The sequence below is a fragment of the Paramisgurnus dabryanus genome, chromosome 16, assembly GCF_030506205.2.
Source record: "Paramisgurnus dabryanus chromosome 16, PD_genome_1.1, whole genome shotgun sequence".
NCBI lineage: Eukaryota > Metazoa > Chordata > Actinopteri > Cypriniformes > Cobitidae > Paramisgurnus > Paramisgurnus dabryanus.
Genome location: NC_133352.1, coordinates 4,828,961 through 4,844,675, shown reverse-complemented (window position 1 = coordinate 4,844,675; position 15,715 = coordinate 4,828,961). Strand labels below are relative to the sequence as shown.

General features: G+C 37.2%; 1 long non-coding RNA gene across 2 annotated transcripts; it reads right to left on the bottom strand.

Moving 5' to 3' along the window:
* Positions 1–11,728, bottom strand: LOC135749521 (uncharacterized). Of its 2 annotated transcripts, none has more exons than XR_010532414.2 (5): positions 11,539–11,728; positions 11,169–11,283; positions 11,012–11,057; positions 4,671–4,734; positions 1–327 (listed from the first exon to the last, which is right to left on the bottom strand). It is a non-coding gene; the product is annotated as an uncharacterized lncRNA (long non-coding RNA). The 2 variants fall into 2 exon arrangements; XR_010532413.2 differs by having other exon boundaries at positions 11,543–11,728.
* Between the last annotated feature and the right edge of the window lie 3,987 nt (positions 11,729–15,715).

Genomic DNA, 15,715 nt, shown 5'->3' with positions numbered 1-15,715 from the left:
TCAAACTTTATGTGGTAGAAAACTGTCAGGTTAATATCATGATGATTTCACATTTGAAACGGGTGGAGAATAACTAATTGTGCTGTTTTTGGCTTGTATTTTCCAACTAAGTTTTATATATTGTTTTCCACAATATTCTCCTGACCCCTGGGGGCCCCGCATAGTTCTTATATAAAATATTATACTGTCTTTTAATTCAGAATCCTAACTATGCAAGTGTATTAATAAGTTAATTCAAAACATACAAAAGTGTACCAGATGTGACAGATACAGCAAATAAAGAGCAATCCTGGAAAATGCCAGTAATCAGCTGGATCCTTGGTGCATCTGGGAAGAAAAAAAAGGACACACCAAAATTAATACATTTTTTTTTTAATTGTCTGTTTGTCTGCTGTTTTGTCTGATAGAAACATGTGCATCACAAAAAGAAGGAACATGTAGATTCACAACAATGGACAATAATTTCCAGAGGTAGGCCTATCATTCCGAGGTAAACAACTGAAAATGCCAATTTGTATTACAAAATAAAACCCAAAATATTTGTATTAACTGGAGGTGTTTACAGACTGCTGTGATACGGGTAATGATGGTATTTCTCTTGATATTCTCCAAGAAATTAAATAAATTGATTGATTATGTGTTTTTTTTTTTAAAAAAGGTCTATTCTGCTTGTGTGACATTATTAAAGATATTAGATATTTTTGAAAAATGTTGGCAACAAAACTGCATACGTTTGGAACATGAGGGCGAGTAATTATTTGGGAGAATTTTCATGTTTGCCTGACTGTGAACTATACCTTCAGTTCATGTGTGACAAACTCCTAGGGTTCCTGCAGAGTGTTGCTCCAAACACCTGCATGTTTTTTCTGGTCTTCCTGAGGATCTCCATTAGCTGGTTCAGGTGACTTTAAATAGGGTTTGATCTAAAAATCATGACTGTGGGCAAATTCCAATCACAAGTGAGCATCCCTATGCCCTGGGTCTTTTTATTATGCTTTGAAAGGGGCCGTTTCAACGATTCTGTTTTCAACTATAATCGTCTTAGTCTAAACTACAAAAATGTGAATCTGTGAAAACGGTGATGGTGTGCAGTCTTTCTTTACAAATTGACATCACCAGTTACACAGTAAAACTCCCAGTGTTGAATTAACACTGCTGGGATATGGTCCCACTCTGCAGAGTGTTAAAGTTAATGAGATAATGAAGTGATGAATTATTCATCAATGGTTAATGCCTGCTGGTCATTCCATGTCAAATCAACTTAATTTAGAAATTTTCCTGTTTCTAATTTTTGATGACTCTTTTTAATAATACTAAAATGAAGAAGAAAGTTAAATTATATTAAATGCAATAGATGTAATCCCCAGTGTTAAATGAACACTGCTGGGTGTATATATGACTCTCTCTTACAGAGTGTAAAAAGTAACACTGAAGCAGAGTCAAAAGTTGCAATCTTTCACTTTTGCCTCTCTATCCCTGTTTGAAACCTGTACAACTTGCTTGTAGAGTAACATGGATGATAAGTTTAATCTCTTTACAACAGCTGTAAATCTGGTTAATAAAGTAAGTCACCATTGTGTGGATTAGTGTTTCCTTTAGTTGGGCACTTGGGTCTTGAAGTTTAGAGTTAGTCATCTTCTGTTCATTGTGTTTATAAAACACATCTGTTAGAGCAGAGGAGGATGAGCTAGATGAAGTCTTAAACTGTTGATATGCTAGTTGTTAAAGGGTCATGAAACCCCGCTGTTTCAGCTCCAGTCTACCTCACTATCATTTTGAAAAATGCAACTTAAATGGGTGTTGACGCTTTGAGAAGAACAGCATTGAGTGGGCGGGGCAACTGATATAAGCTAACAAATATTAAGATTTACTAAGAATAGTAGTATTACAGAAATAATTAAACTGATTATAATATTTAATTTAAACAAAGGTCAAGTGAAACTGTTATAGTTGAAATAATAGCGTGTTTGAAGATCAAAGTCCACCTGCCTCCCGTAGCTTTCCCCGAGCAAATTGAGTAGATGGTAAGTCTCATCCTGACAGCATTGCGAGAAAAATCATTCAACGCATTTACAGAGTGTGCGTAATGGTGCACTCACATTTACTATACAAAACCGTATCCATGTGCTATTTATCCTGAGCCCCGGACACCCCTCCCCCAGCTGACCATGTACGTGCGCACACACAAAAGCTAAACGTCTTCGCATTGGATAACAACACGCCATCTTATAAATAATGAGACACCAACGGTCATGATGTACTACCATAATTTGCCACGTCACAGCCCGTGACGTTTACACGATATGGAGTTTAAACCAGGTAGACAAAAATATCACAAAAACGTTTTCTCCTAATTTTCAAATGATCAGATCCTAAAGTTTACTCTGTTAATATCTAAAAAATTTGTTGGTCAGTATTTCATGATGCTTTAATTATTGTGATTCAATGATCTCAAACTCAAAAAAAAAAAAAACATTGAATGTAAATTATAATTTTATGTTCTGTCAAACCTGTGATGCTCCTGTGCTGTAAAAATCCATACCCTTAAGAGTTAATTTTTTTACACAAATCTAATATGTGGTGTCAGTCGGACACCCTGAGATATCAACAATCAGCCTATGAAACTCAATCATGGTGACAATCAACAACAAAGCTTCATGCCGCAATCCATGCTGGGTACCAGGACTGTAGAAAACTCTTTCAAAGACTCTTGACAAAATTTTTCAACTTTCTTACCATTTACGTCACCATTTTTGAGATTTGTATCTTAAGTGTTGATGTCTCTCTGATGCAAAAAACAAAACCTAAAGCATTAAAGCACTCTTATTAAAAACCGTGTCATTTGCATAGAGCATCACTTTTTTATGCTTTATCTCTATTCTTCACCTTTCTTGTATCATTTCATGTCTTAATGTTATGCAGCAGAAGATTTAAGCAAGCAATTTTAGATCACATGATAGGATTTCTTCTACATCAAGCAATGAACAAGTGCTCTTATTAAAACACTCTTGCAATTGCTAAAACTGGAGAGTTGGTTTAGGGAAGGTCAAGGGACAAATGCTTAACCAAAGGAAACACTAATCACCATAATGGTGACTTTAAAAGAATCTAAAACACAAACTGGAGATTTATTGTGATAATTCTTGTGGTAAATATCCATTTGACTTGTGATTACATCACATTAGAAAGAAGATTTGTCTACTAAATCACGTATGTGGAAGCTGGAATAGTTGAGCACTTGTTTTTTGTTCTGACAACAGTTGCTTAGAAGTTAAACATCATCCATGTTTAGAAAATAACTGCAAGCAAATTGTAAATGTAGGTTTCAAACAGAGATGGTGATAAAGAGGCAAAAGTGAAAGATTGCAGCTTTTGACTGTGCTTCAGTGTTACTTTTTAAAACTGTAAGATTGAGTCATATATATACACACACGGCAGTTTTTAAATATCTATTGCATATTTTTACCTTTTTCATCATTTTAGTATTACTTTCTCCAAAAAAGTCATCAAAATAAACATTTAGGAACAATTCTGGTTGATTTCACACGGAATGACCAGCAGGTGTTCACCATTAATGCCTAATCCATTACTTCATTATCTCATTAACTTGGCCCAGTCAACACGGACACGGGTATTTGATAACCAGAGTTTTTACTCCTGCGGTTTAAAAAAATCCCCTCCACACATGCTTGGTTTAAAAGAAATCTCCACCTACATGAAAGCGGAAAAACATGCTATCACTCGCTGTCAAGAGCATGCCACACCGGCAGGTGGTGGTATAACCCTAATCGTAAAGCCACGTTGGCCAATCAGAAGCCTTAATCAGAAGAAAAAACCCTGGTTTTACTGTCTACACAACAACACTGCAACCAGTTTTTGAAAATCCTTATCCTGGCAGGGGTTTTCAAAAATATTCAGTTTCAGTGACCTTGTTTGTTGGTGTTTTAAGCCCGCAACCAAGCCTTCAAAGCAGCGCTGCCTGGAAGACACAGCGTTTTAGCCAATCACAGCACTGGCGCTAGATATCGAGCCTTCCGCCAGCTTCAGGCAGTTTCGAGCTCACCATTGGTTGGGTGAGTAGCGCAGATATGGTAAGATAGGAATGTATGTGACTGTATTTGAATTCAGCTCAAAATGTTTCGAGCATTAAAGTGACGTGTTTCCGCGTTTTCACGTGTCTGTGGCAAGACTTTCTTTTTCGTGCCAGTTTCAGGTATTGGTTACTTTTTTTCAAACCATTGTCACTTGTCACTATGATTCTCAAACTATAAAATAAGTTATAATAAAAGATTAACGGTGAGCATGAACTGCCAGAAGCTGGCGGAAGGCTCAATATCAAGCGCCAGTGCTGTGATTGGCTGAAGCGCTCGGGCACGGGGAGTGCCTACCAGGCTCTGTGGGGGCTTAAAACACCAACGAGCGTTTTCGTGTGGACGAACGACCAAACAACACAGCAGGCTGTGTGTAGGCTGTATGTAGTTTCTGGAGCATGCACTTGCATTATATTGACCTACAATACTGGATCATTTAAAAAAATAATCTCTGTGGAAAGAAAGTCAGATATACATGTCGGATGGCATGAGGGAGAAAAAGAGAGATAATTTTTATTTTTGAGTGCATTGTGTCTTTAAAATTCACTATGGTTTAATAATGCTGCAGTTCATACTTACTAGTGATGGACTTGTTTCTCTGTTGGTGCCTGTTCTGCTCCGTAAACATTGTTCCAATGCTTGACTTAAAAAACAAAAGTTAAAAAGCGTTTTATCATTAGCATTTATCACTGTTGGAAAAGGGAATATAAAAAAATTACTTAAAGACAGGCAGCTACAACTGGTTTGGGCCAAAATGTAGCATCTGTCAAAGACAAGCACAAGCTGATATATTTCGATGTAGGAACAATTTGTAAATGCAAAAAATAGTACTTCTTTAATAACCGGGTTGGGTCTAATTTGCATTTATGGACATGATAATAGCTGGTCAAACATCATGTTACTCATAGTTTTATCATCAATTGATAACTAAATAAATGTTTTATGGAGTCCCTTTTAATTCAGTCATGAAATGTGCATATTTTGAAGTTCAGAGCAGTCAAAGTTAAAGGTTTTACCCAGAGTTCATAATACTAAATTGCAGAGCTACATCCTGGAAAATGTTGCGGGAATGACACCCCGAGTGTGTTACAAATCCAGAGTGATGTAAAACTATGTGGATTTCTGCATTTCAAAGGGGAGGTTTAACACTTGATATAATTTGCCACCACTGGATTCATTGGGGGTCCTTCCTATGTTCTCTGGGTCCTCTGTTCACCACATTTATATGGCACATAAGGGACTATGATCCAGTTGTGGCCAGTGACTTCTTTTTTGAGGGCGCTCGATGTGAAGTTCATCACAACATGTATGTCAACCATCATGTGTGTGGTTCCTTCAAAATATGTGCATCACGTGTCTTGTCAAAATAAGTGCCTGCTATAAGATGCGTGTAAACGGTTTATGATAAAAGAGACGCTCGCGTTTGCCAGATACTCGCATAATCTTATGTGTAATCAGAGTTTACTGTCTGGCGTGTATATTGTGAACGTGAGCGTCTCTTTTATCATAAACGGTTTTGACGCGTGTGCAGCAGGCACTTATTTTGACAAAACACGTGATGCACATGGTTCACATGACGCAACAAACACATATTTTAAAAACGCAAGCAACACACATTACACTCTAATAAAATACCTTAAAAATCAAAGATTAATTTATCATACTGTATGTTCTTGGATAACTAAACCTGCTTCAATAAAAATAAGCCTACTTCTCTTAAAGGAACATGCCCACATTTTGAGAATTTAGCTTATTGACAGTATTCCCCAGAGTTAGATAAGTCCATACATACCTTTTTCATCTCCGTGCGTGCTGTAACTCTGTCTGACGCAGCCCCTGCTAGCTTAGCAAGCACAAAGACTGGAAGTGAATGGCTCCAGCTAGCATACTGCTCCCAATAATTGACAAAATAATGCGAACATTTTCCTATTTATGTGTTGTGATTTGTATAGTAACACAATGTACAAATAACATGGTTATATGAGACACAGACATCTTTTAACAGTATACATACTGGGAACTATCATTCCGCCCAAGTAGCAGTGCTTCGCCTTCTGAGAATATAGTTCCCAGTATGTATACGGTTGAAAGATGTCTGTGTCTCATATGATGTTATTTGTACACGGTGTGACTATACAAATCACAACACATAAATAGGAAAATGTTGGTGTTATTTTGTCACCTATTGGGAGCAGTTTGCTAGCTGGAGCCATTCACATTTAAATTCATATTTTTACCTTTTTCATCATTTTAGTATTACTTTCTCCAAAAAAAGTCATCAAAATAAACATTTAGGAACAATTCTGGTTGATTTCACACGGAATGACCAGCAGGTGTTCACCATTAATGCCTATAATATAAAAAAATTACTTAAAGACAGGCAGCTACAACTGGTTTGGGCCAAAATGTAGCATCTGTCCAAGACAAGCACAAGCTGATATATTTCGATGTAGGAACAATTTGTAAATGCAAAAAATAGTACTTCTTTAATAACCGGGTTGGGTCTAATTTGCATTTATGGACATGATAATAGCTGGTCAAACATCATGTCACTCATAGTTTTATCATCAATTGATAACTAAATAAATGTTTTATGGAGTCCCTTTTAATTCAGTCATGAAATGTGCATATTTTGAAGTTCAGAGCAGTCAAAGTTAAAGGTTTTACCCAGAGTTCATAATACTAAATTGCAGAGCTACATCCTGGAAAATGTTGCGGGAATGACACCCCGAGTGTGTTACAAATCCAGAATGATGTAAAACTATGTGGATTTCTGCATTTCAAAGGGGAGGTTTAACACTTGATATAATTTGCCACCACTGGATTCATTGGGGGTCCTTCCTATGTTCTCTGGGTCCTCTGTTCACCACATTTATATGGCACATAAGGGACTATGATCCAGTTGCGGCCAGTGACTTCTTTTTTGAGGGCGCTCGATGTCCAGTCTTTGTGCTAAGCTAGCTAGCGGGGGCTGCTTCAGACAGAGTTGAAGCATGCACTGAGATGGGAAAGGTATGTATGAACTTATCTAACTCTAGGGGATACGGTGAATAAGCTAAATTCCCAAAATGTGGGCGTGTTCCTTTAAGGGATTAATTCATCCCAAAATGAAAATTTCCTGACTCACCCCAATGCCATCCAAGATCAGGGCTCAAGAGTGCAACATAATCTCAATGGTGCTACTTAAAAAAAATCTCAGGTCGGGCCGGTGCGACCAGGCGTTAGAGGGAAAATCTGTGGTCCAGATGTATGTGTGTACATTTAAAAATGCGTGTGAGCTCCAGTCAGAGAGAGGCGAGTAGCCTTGGTCCGTCAGATGTAGTGGATGTAGCCGCAGATGATAAGAGAAGAGGAAAAGAACAATTGACAACTTTATCATTAAGAATGTTAAGTTAAGGCCTGATCCGCCCGAAGATCCTAACCAATGCTCTGACATCAACCTCCCATCAAATCGGCCCTGGTCCAAAGGTGGCATTAGGTATGAGCCTCCTTCAATCGAGTTCGAGCCAGAGCATAATTCATAAGAAAAATGATTTGAACGTAAACACAAACAACAATGACGTCGCGGGTGCAAAATTTATAGAAAAAAGCCAGGACCACGGTTTTCATCATAATCTTACTTACAAATCTAATCCTATAAACTTTTTGGCGTTTGCGGTATCGCCATTACCGCCCTGCCAGACTAGCGGTTCATTCCTTAATTTGCATTGTTGACTCATTTATAAATAATTTCCCCCAAGGGTTTCATGCGCAAATACCATTTAAATCAATAGAACATGATGATTTCATCTTTCTTTGGTGAAATTTGAATGTTGTTTTACTTTTATCTGTATGACCATAATTTAGGGTAATTCAAGATGCAAGCTCAACACGCTTATGCCATCACCGGCGCGAGGGCGACGAGAAAGAGACATAAAACTTTAAACATTTAACATTCTACTTGCGTTTTTTTGGTCCCTTTTTGTGCACCTTACTTTTGTGCTGGTACACCTAAGAATAAAAGCTAGGCACACCAGTGCAAAAAGTTTGTGTAGAGGCCAAGGTTATAATCGTTAACGAAAACGAACGAAAAAACGAAAACTATGTGGGAAAAAACATTGTCGTTAACTGAGATAAAAATAAAACGAGGCATTACAAAAAAAACGATAACTAACTAAAACTGTAATGTGTGTCTGGCAAAACTAACTAAAATAAAATAAAATTATAGATTAAATGTCCTTAGTTTTCGTCTTTGTCAATGTCTTTCATAGAGCAAATTACGTTAAGCTTCAAATTCCTTTCCATGCGTCTCTCACTCATGCGTCACACACACACATTCGCGAATTAATGACTCGTTTAAGTTTATTCCTTACAAGGTGTTGAAAGAAAATGAGTCTTTTGAGTCTATTCTTTACAAAGCAAACTGGTCAAGCTGTTTGAATTGGTTTGCGAATCAGTTTAAATGAATTGTTTAGATCGCTGCAACAACTGAATCGTCTGATGTGGTTTTGCACGTGTCTAGAAACACGCAGAACATAAAGAGTGTTTGATTACGTGAATATGAATTTACTAATCTTTTAACTAAAAGCAAAGCTTCACACGTGTACCCGCCATTATATACGCGCGACCTGTTCGTCGTTAGAAACATTTAAACGCATGCGCGCGCGCGCGTTCTCCAGAAGCACTGTGTACACTTGACTGAATGAAGAAAGTCCATCTATGATTGACGTCTTCGCTGTATACTGAACTGTATGATGTAAATGCTATAAGCTGTATACATCAACCTTAAGACACAAGTTAATTTCATAGAAATGCTTGTCTATTCTGTGTTTGTCTTAAGTATTCTAATCTTTACTGTTTGTGTATTTTGCATTTTACACATATAGGCCTACTGTAGGCCTACGTGCCTTTCAAAAGTTTTCAGACAAAACAGGCAAAAATCCTCAGTTTGCTGTGGAGTCAAGAAATGTCTAAACAGTAAAAGATGAACAGACAAAAGTACAGAAATGTCACCTGTTTTAACATGCACACTATTCCAACTCAATGACACAACACGTGTGTATTTTAATACTATCTAATGTGGCCACCGTATGACCATTGACTCAGAAGTGTTCAAGTGATGAACTGTGTCCTAATGCATTAATTGTTCACAGGTGTGTAGTATCAGTTTGATCCACTTTTTTGGAGTTTTGCGTTTGGGTACAACATACAAGTCAGCATTAAAGGCTGTTTTTCTTTGTTGTTAAAGCATGTATTTTGAAAATGAATCAAAGGTTAATAAAATATGACTTCTGTACTTCTGACACACTGATTTTCATCTTACCAATTTCTGGTCTCAACAGCAAACTTTTGTCTTTACTGTCCTGATACTTATGGTGTGCACTGTATACTGTGTGTGCATGTATGTATATATTATTTTTTTCTCAAGAGTAACTAGTAACTCGCTACTTGTGTATTTATTTATTTATTTACTTGTACTTTTACTTGAGTAAAGTTTTTGTCTACTCTTTCCACCTCTGGTTATTTGTCATGTTCTTTTCTCAGATTGAGCTCCCTGACAATCTGAAAGAAATGTCTTGTTGTGGCTCAAAAATGGGTTGCATACATGCGGTTCATGTATGTCTTCTTTAGTCTGTTGGCTCTTCAAGTTTTTTACTGGCACACATCACATTTTCCACTTACTGTGGAGTGTTGAACTTGAGACTGTTTACATTTTACATATGTAAGTTTTATGTACTGTTTTTATTTTTGAATGTATATTTTCCAAAATTGTATGACGTTTTTGTTGAGTTATTATTACACAATTCTTTTTCAGACTTTTTTAATTCTTGCCCCTGACAAATAACCCAAATTACGAAAAAGACTAAAAACTAACACTAAAACTAATAAAAACTAAACTAAAACTAGTTTTTATTTTTTGAAAATGCTTAAAGTAAACTAGCAAACCCACTTTAGAAACGAATTAAAACGAAACAAAAACAAAAAGTCAAAACGAAATAAAAATAGAAACTAATGAAAAATGGAAAACTATAATAAAATTGGTAGAGGCGTCACGTTGGAAAGGTCAAGTTGGATGTAGTCAGAATTAATGCCCCATTGTTTACTAGCGTGGAGAAGGAGGATTTTTCAAATTTTATTGTATGTCGAAAGACATATTTATGTCATTGTGTCAGTTTATTGTTTAAAATGGTAATTTGTGTGCAAATGGATGATTAATGAATGTTTAATGATGTCACCCGTGACCTTTCCAACATAATGACGTCATGCGCGTTGCAGTCCAGCACAAGACAAACAATTGTGGTTAAAAAGTATATACATTTTTATTAATTTTTTTAGAAAATGAGTGATGGATTCGCTAGATAAGGCCTAAATATTCCTCATCTGGGATTGAGGACAGTCATTTAAAGCACTTTAAAGTCCTTTGAAACTCCATAGATTTGGACCTCAACATTCTGGTTACCATTGAAGTCCATTGTGTGGAGAAAGATCCTAAAACGTTTCCTAAAAAAAACTTTTCTTTTCAACTGAAGAAAGACATGAACATCTTGGATGGCATTGGTGAGTAAATTATCAGTAAATTTTCATTTTTGGGTGAACTAATCCTTTAACAGACCATTGATCTGGGGGCCATGGGAGAACCCTACTAACATTAACCATGGTTTTGCTAGACTAACCAAATGTTAAAAATTATTGTAATCAATAAAAAAAAGTTATCTTATGAAATGCCTTCTTTTTTTCTTTTATACAATGGGTTCCAATGTTGTTTAATTCCCAAAATTCTGGTGTTTTACAGAACTCAGTCATACAGATTTGAAAATACTTTCATCTTAAAAAAGGACATTTATTTTTGGGTTAGCTATGCCTGTGAACTCAATAAGATAGGTCAAATATTTGAACCAGTAGGCCTTTGAGCAGAGTTTACATGTTGTGCCTCTACTCACCGCATCTGAAGATCGTGTGGCTGGATCCTTTTTATTACCAAAATTCCTGGATCACGAGGGAAACACACACACACACACACACACAGCAATATTATCTATTTACTTACTAACAGAGACATTTGCAAAAGCTTGCAAAATGTTGCAAAATGTTACTTACCAGCTCCAAAACACCTTATGATCGGTAGGCCCATATCCCGCGATCAACCGTAGACTCAAAAACCTAGTTTGCATATTTTCTAGAGGCAAGAAGTGTGGTTCGAGATCCTCTCTGTCTAAAGAGAAAATGCTCTCAGTTAAGACATTGTAAAGATATGCTGAGTTTTACTATGAAAAACTAAGTTAACGTTAGCTGACACTATGCTAGAAACATGCACAGTACCATAATAACGCTACATTGAAATATATACTATATATATATATATATATATATATATATATATATATTGCTCTAATCGCGGTTAGATTGTTAATGTAACACACTATATTTTGATGTAGCTGATTTTTATATGAAATAAAAAGTTATTTACCTACCGCAGATTGCAATATGTCCGTCACACGAAGTTAAAATTCCTTATCATTACTCCTTTTTTGTTCTTCATTTACATCCCGCAACTCCATCAAAATAAAAATTGAACTGTCCGATGTTAAATAGTCGATGTTTTAAACAATGTAAAAGCCACAGAACCGAAGTAATACTGAAGATCCCGTCTCCCGCGCAGCAGCAGTCGACACACCCACACACTCAAAAAGGCGTGTTGTCATTGCCCAGATTCCCGGATGACAGTCAGAATAACCAATCATGCTTAAAACAACTCGGAGAGACAGCCAATAGTGTGATACCATTGCAATTTCAGGAAAATATGTCATGTTTTAAAAGAAAGAATAGGTAAAAATATACACATGCAAATTATTTAGTTGTATTTGTAGGCTGGCTGATATATTAAATCAATTAGTTAAAGATGTTTTATATTGCAGTGCATGATTAAAAATTAAACTAACAGTAACTTATACCATAACAAAATATTTGCCACTGCTCTGCTAAACAGAAATTTTACAGACCAAACAGAGTATATATTAAACAGAGCAAACACTGCATATGTATTTATATTAAATTCTGCATGTAGACCTATATGAATAGCTAATGGATTCATATAATGGTAAGGTTATAGTTACATTCATGTGACCCATAATGACCCTTTTACACTTTAACAAATTCTTGAACTTAGAAACACTATGCCTAATAATATCAACTTGCTTTTCACCCTTGTGGCACTTTTACACAACCTGTTGGTTTAGGTTAACCCTCTGTCCCCTCGCAAAACACTTGTTTGCTAACATTGGCATAATTCTATAAAAGTTACAACATATACCCAGTGTTTCACATCCAAGGTTGTACTCCCACTAACATGCATGTTTGAGCTGTTTTACCTGAAAGCAACTTGCACGTACATATCTTAAAGCATGTCAGTGACATTGTTTTGTCTCAAGATGCACACCAGTAAGGGGTTGTTGTTTTCTTAAGCACATTTTTAAAATCTTATTAAATGCCCAAATTGAACTAAGACCTAATCCTGGTTTAATATAAACACTGTCTTTGAAACCGGGTCTGGTTTAGAAATTAAGGGTTAAGGTTATCACTTGCCTACAGACTTTAATTTAACAGCATGTATAATCCAAGGTGTTGACTGCAGTGGTTAGGCCTTTAGCATTGATACAGGACAAAGAACTTTTCACTGTGACAGTCTAATGTATTTTAGCAAAGAGTGTTTGTATGGATTGTCCCTAAACTAGAGCTTGGTGCTTCATGTCATAAAGATCGTATTTACGATTGGAATGCAGATGAACGCCACCACAATGATGAAAATATGAGTAGGAAGCTCTGGATTTAAGCCCCAAACTTTAAGGGGTGGTTTTCCGGACAGGGATTATCTTAAACCAGGACTAGGCCTTAGTTTAATTAGTAAATATAACTATTTTTAACAAACATGCCTTACTAAAAACATTACTTCTGTGTGTTTTGAGGCAAAACAAAGGCACTGATGTATTTGAAGATATGTCAGTGCAAGTAGTTTTCAGTTTGGACAGTTCTTATATTTATTTTAGTCTAGGACTAGTCTAATCCCTGTCCGTGTAACTGCTCCTAATAGTTTGGGGTATGACAGTGAGAAACATTGTGGAATACCACAATAATTATAGATTTTTAGCGGTGAGTGACATTGTCAGGCTTTTCTATTTACAACAAAGTAAGATAATGCCTGCACCAAATAATATTATAATATAACAATAAAGTTTACAGTGGCCTCATAAATTAATTTAGAACAGAAAAAAATAACAACACGCGGACATTAGCGCCTTTAACCAAGCTTCCATCCTGGTCCTTTACAGGTGTTGTTTCCATACCCTTATATTTCTTCCAGGGACTCTGATTTCCATAGTACAAAGACATGCAGATTTCCCAAAATGAGGAAATCCATAGGATTGAATGTGTGTGTTTTCCACCCTATTGTGTGTGTGCGTGTGTGTGTGTGTGTGTGTGTGTGTGTGCGTGCGTGCGTGCGTGCGTGCGTGCGTGCGTGCGTGCGTGTGTGTGTGTGTGTGTATACCTGGTAATTATCACGTTGTGGGGACCAATTGTCCCCACAAAGATAGGAATACCAGTGTTTTTGTGACCTTGTGGGGACATTTTGATGTCTCCATGAGAAAACAAGCTTATAAATCAAACAAGATGATGTTAATTGAAATTCTAAGGTACAAGAAAGGTTTTTGTGATGGTTGGGGTTAGGGAATGGGGCAGGTAAGGGGAATAGAATATACAGTTTGTATGGTATAAAATGCATTACGTCTATGGAATGTCCCCACAAAACATGGAAACCAGAATGTGTCCCTGCTGAAAAAAACAGCATACCAGCAAGACCAACATATGTTGTGTTTTGGTGCTGGTTTTCTAGCAAACACCAGCTAAACCAGCATCAGCCCCAGCATTAGCACCAGCTAAACCAGCACCAAACCAGCATTAGCACCAGCTAAACCAGCATTAGCACCAGCATCCCATGCTGGTCATAACAGCATATGTTGTGTTTTGGTGCTGGTATGCTGTGACCACCAGCTAAACCAGCATAGACCAGCATAATTCCCATGCTGGTCCATGCTGGTTTGATGCTGGTTTTTTTAGCAGGTGTGTGTGTGTGTGTGTGCGCGCGTGTGTGTGTGTGTGTGTGTGTGTGCGCGCGCGTGTGTGTGTGTGTGTGTGTGTGTGTGTGTGTGTGTGTGTGTGTGTGTGTGTGTGTGTGTGTGTGTATATATATACAGTCAAACCTGAAATTATCAAAAAATGACACAGGCTTCTCCCAAAAGATAATAAGACGATGTACAAGAGGCATCGTTGTGGAAAAAAATATTACTCATCTTTTATTTAGCATCAAACACAACATATGCTGGTCTTGCTGGTAAGCTGTTTTTTTCAGCAGGGCATGTACTGTTTGTTTGTGGACAATCATGACAAAGGAGCTCACTGAGGACCTGCGGCTGCGCATTGTGGCTGCTCATAAGTCAGGAAAGTGCTATAAGACCATATCTAAATGTTTTGAAGTTTTAGTGGCTAGAGTGCAAAGTATTATAAAAAAATACAAGACGTTCCGCACTGTGAAAAATCTCAGAGAACGTGGTCAAAAGTGACACCTGTGCTGGCCAGGAGGATAGTGAGAGAGGTAAAAAAAAGAATCCAAGGATCACCACCAAGGCCATCCTAATGAATCTGGGCTCTGATGATGGCAAAAGTGACACCTGTGCTGGCCAGGAGGATAGTGAGAGAGGTAAAAAAAAAGAATCCAAGGATCACCACCAAGGCCATCCTGATAAATCTGGGCTCTGATGATGGCAACATCTCAAGGCAGAAAGTCCAACGGACACTGCACCCCATTGGGTTCCATGGACACAGACCAAGGAGGACAACACTTTTCCAGATAAAGCACACAAAAGCCTGCTTGGCCTTTGCAATCTGGACAAAGAGACTTCTGGTCTTCTGTTTTATGGTCAGATGAAACAAAAATGTAAATTTTTGCCCACAACGATGTAGCTTTCATTTGATGTAAAAAAGGAGAACTATCCCCACTGTCAAACATGGTGGTGGGAACCTAAAGTTTTGGGGGTGTTTTTCAGCTGATGGATCAGGGAACCTAATCACAGTAAATGGCCATGAAAAAGGAGCAAACATCAAATTTCTCAACAACAACATCAGGCAGTCTGCAGAAAAACTTGACATTGGGCACCAGTGGACATTTCAGCATCACAACGACCCAAAACACACAGCAAAAGTGTTGAAAAAATGGTCCTGACTTAATTCCAATTGAGAATCTGTGGAGGGAGCTAAAAATCAGGGTGATGGCAAGACCTCCAACCTGAAAGAGGTGGAGCTTATTGCTAAAGATGAATAGGCAAAAATACCAGTAGAGACATTCAAAAAGCTGGTCAGCAATTATAGGAAGTGTTTACCTGCTAAAAAAAACAATAGACACCCATCACAGAAATTCTATTGGTTTTATTGGGAATTTTATTGGTTCTAATGGAATATGGCCCAAAACACAATACAGTGCTGGTCTTTGTTGTCTCTAATGGTATGTATTGGTTCCATGTATTGGTTCTAATGGAAAATGTATTGGTTCTAATGGAATATGGCCCAAAACACACTACAGTGTAGTGGTTTTA